The 4,342-nt window shown below is 36.1% G+C and overlaps 1 non-coding gene across 1 annotated transcript; it reads right to left on the reverse strand.

Annotated features, from left to right (window-relative positions):
* Positions 1-2,932: 2,932 nt before the first annotated feature.
* Trnal-uaa (transfer RNA leucine (anticodon UAA)) lies at positions 2,933-3,015 on the reverse strand. The gene has a single exon. It is a non-coding gene; the product is annotated as a tRNA-Leu (tRNA).
* Positions 3,016-4,342: the final 1,327 nt, after the last annotated feature.

A 4,342-nucleotide genomic window follows, 5' to 3' on the forward strand; every position in this document is an offset into this window, starting at 1 on the left:
GATGAATATCTGGACGTACTTCAAACGTACTTCAAGATAGTCTTTTTACCAATATGACTGGTTCACATTAATCCCAATAGTTTGCAAGCAAATTGAGATCTAAAAACACACAAGAAACAGAAAAAGCAAGCGATGTTCAGTGAAATAATGACTTTAGCAAAGGAGAGCCATAACTTCAACAACTTTCAGACTAATTAGTAATTAGAGTAATTCAGCCCATAAAAATGCTTTTCGTGATGTTATAATCCGTAAAGACATGACCTGTGTATTTACCTCTAGGCCTGTAAAAGCACAGCAAATGTTATGTTCACCATGGCAACTGGTATAGCGATAGGAAACATTAATCCACACATTGGACAACTTACACTCCGTGATATGAATTCTTAATACTTACTTTAAGGAAATAAAATTTTGGGTTCAAAGAAAACTGTTATATATGTCGAAAGAAGAAATGTAGCTGAAAACTGCGTGTGTAACCATTTTACACGACTGATGATCCATGAACAAATAATGTGCATGCTCACATAATAAACCAAAAAGCTGAATATTTATCTTACAGGAAATTTTTGTTTGACGCATTCTGCATTCTCCATTTATTTTCAATTGATTATTGGCCCTAGACTATTCGACAGATAAATATGTAACATTGATGGATTTCAGCAGATATATGTGTACCATTGATACACGTCTTATTTGGCTCAGGTGTGATACAGGAATTCCGGAGGTCAACTTGACAGTGGCGTTATCAAGGTTGAAAGGTTGTTCGGTGTACCAACATGGAGTAGAAGATGCCACACCCATCGCTATTTATGAGACTATTCCATTAGTGCATTCACCAGTCATAAAAGTATGTTTATTTACGAGTTTTATAAAGTATATTGGCTCCTGTGCAGTGAAATTACTTATGGGAACGTTTCACTTCATGTTATGTAATGTTGTTTTGTGTTGTTTAGTGCGACATCATGTTGCGCAATGTTTTGTGTGTTGTCTGGTGCAAAATAAAGTTACGTACTGTTTCGTGTGTTCTTTTCTGACATATGTGTAAGTTTCATTAAAATAGGAGCGTAGAGCTTTACATCTACACAAAAAGCATGAAAATGAATTATTACCCTAATTATTTTGTCACAACAGCTAGGTACCCAGGCATGATTTTCTTCTTAGAGGTGCATGAAGCAGTTACCTCCCCTACATTAATTATTTTATTTTTTCGAACAGTAAATAAGACAGAAATAAATACAACGGAAAGTAGTATGGTGAGGATAAGGCATTGCAATTATTTATATACATATTGATAAACTTATAATAATAATAATAATAATAATAATAGATGGGGCTGACTGCATTATTAGTATGTATTTACATACAGATAAACATATAATGATTACAGATGGGGCTGATTCTGCATTATAATTATTTGTATACACACAGATAAACATATAATAATAACGGCACTAAATAGCAGTGGCTTTTAAATAGTGTACTAATCTGATTCCGCATCAACGTGCCTGATATAAAAATCAAAACAGTATTTCAGTTAGGTCAAAACGTGCCGTATTTTTGGATAGCTACAATAAATCATATAAATATGATTCACTTGTCTTGATAAGTATATTTAAGCCAATGACAAACGAAGTTTATATACACCAGTCCCAAATTCACACATCCCATTGTCAGGCTCGTCTGTCGTCTTTGAACTAAAGCAGGCTTGGATTAAGGCTTTGGAAGACCCGTTGCACCTAAGATGGGGCCAGGGGCGGGGCTTATAGATCTACAAATACACCATGAAAGCAATCATTAAACAGTCCTTTATATGTGTATAAATATTATAGCTATGTTAGACAAGCTATTAGACGGTTTAGACCTATAGGGTTTATTTAAAACTCGTAATTTTCTGCACGGCAACCAGGAGTCCTCTGAGGGTCCACTTAATTTTTTAATACAGCCATGAAGACAAGAGACCCTCACGGTGCGAATGCAGGCCCTTTCCCTACTTGATAAATTTGATGAACGTCGTGAACTAAACAACTCGTTACTATTCAAATGAAATGCTATCCAAGCTGGTGTTATTTTATTTTATTTATTTTTTTTTTTGGGGGGGGGGGGGTCGGGTTCTTTTGGTGTGTGCGTGTGTGTGTGCTTCTTTAGCTTTTCACGCATGCGTGCTCTTTTCTTCATAGCCTCTTTCAATTCCATAATTGTTGGATCTAGAGGCGCCACTATATAACCCATAATATTTTAGTCTCTCTTTTGTAATACTCTATTGTGCATTATTCTGTAATCAAAGTCTACACAATATGGGGTCTTTAAAGGTAAGTGTAAAATTTCCAATAATAAAATTTTTCTAAAATAAATTTCCTACTCCAAAAGAAAACAGAAGCTAGTTCTTTGAAATGCAAACTATGTAAGAGCGTGTAAAATATTTGTGGTATACACGAACATAAATCATACAATTTGGCATCAACTTTTAGAAACATGGTATCTCTTCTATTGGAATCAATGGGTTTTGATTCTCTTGTGACAATAGTTATCCAGTCTAATGGTATTATTTCTGTTATGCAACTGTAATCTTTTGTCTTTTCTGTTTTGACCTCGCGATTTGATTCATCTATCATTTCTTTAATAGCTCTATAAGCAAGGATCCAGTACAAATTCGTACGTAACGTCCTGAATGCAAGCAATTCCTGCCGCTGTAAATTCTTCGAACAGCAATTGTTTATCATCAGATATATTATTAAAATTTAACTTTGGTCAAGTCGTCAACACATCAATATTATGTCTATATTATTTCTTAGTTCTCATGCATGAAACGTTTTCTGTAAAACATAGGGAGGACCTGCAAACTTTGCTTATTTAAGGCTATAAGAAACAAGTCCTTTATCAATTTCATATTTTGAATAGTAGATTAAATAATATAACAAGAAAAAAAAATTATTAGTACGGGTGGGGTTCGAACCCACGCGGACATACGTCCATTGGATCTTAAGTCCAACGCCTTAACCACTCGGCCACCGTACTGCGATACAAACTGTCTGTTGATGCAAACCACCAGTCATAACCAGTACTTGAATAATCAGCGTATGGTCTATTAATGTATAATATAATTTAACCGATAACTGATGGATGTTGACCTTGCTTGAATTATGCATCGATATAAATAGAAAGTTGTGGAGATACGAATGACATACACAGAAACAGATACAAGGAGGAACGGACAGAGGGTAAACAGGCTTAAAGCGAGATAGCCTACAGATGGATTCGCCCAAGCGACATACCACATGGGCTCGTATAGTTTATTTACAATTTACCTATACACATGTAATACAGGCCTACATATAATAATAACAAAGGAAGACACGTTGCTGACCCTTCTCGCGCAATCTATTTAAGAATCTTCGCTGCTATTCGCAATAAAGGCCTTCTTCTTGCTTAACAAAGTTGGTACTGATGTTTTGCTCAGGCATTCGTCTTTCAAACCCAAAGCTGGACGTTTAAAGAATGCCAGACCATTTTTTCACACGCTACCGGTTGACATGGTAATGATCGCGCCCACTTAATATGAAAGTACACGGCACTGAATACTGCCCCATTAATTGGCTAATGAAAATCAAGTTATCAATTGATGCAGTACACTTTCGCCACTGGTCTTTCGATTTTTTTTAAAATACATTACTCAGTATATAAATCTATGATATTGATTTTGGCTTTGCCCCCGGACAGGATTATGGCTTGCCTCTACCCCACCCAACCCCACACCACCCCCACCTCCACGGAAAAATTACTGCTGGACGCCCATGATACAAACGCATACTCGACATGCAGCTACTGATCATATCTGTTACATGTATCCTTAAAGCTATTCAATCCTCTGTTACATGTAACCTTAAAGCTATTCAACCCTCTGTTACATTTAACCTTAAAGCTATTAAACCCTCTGTTACATGTAACCTTAAAGCTATTCAACCCTCTGTTACATGTAACCTTAAAGCTGTTCAACACTCTGTTACATGTAACCTTAAAGCTGTTCAACCCTCTGTTACATGTAACCTTAAAGCTGTTCAACCCTCTGTTACATGTAACCTTAAAGCTGTTCAACCCTCGGTTGCATGTAACCTTGGAGCTATTCTACCCTCGTTTACATGTAACCTTAGTGATATTCAACCCTCAGTTACATGTAACCTTGGAGCTATTCTACCCTCGTTTACATGTAACCTTAGTGATATTCAACTCTCGGTTACATGTAAACTTGGAGCTGTTCAACCCTCGGTTATATGTAACCCTAGGGCTGATATATTAAAGCCGTTCTCAAATATTTGAATGTATTAAAGTTGAAGTAATCTTGCAT

The sequence above is a fragment of the Sinohyriopsis cumingii genome, chromosome 18, assembly GCF_028554795.1.
Source record: "Sinohyriopsis cumingii isolate HCF-2022 chromosome 18, ASM2855479v2, whole genome shotgun sequence".
NCBI classification, from domain to species: Eukaryota; Metazoa; Mollusca; class Bivalvia; order Unionida; family Unionidae; genus Sinohyriopsis; species Sinohyriopsis cumingii.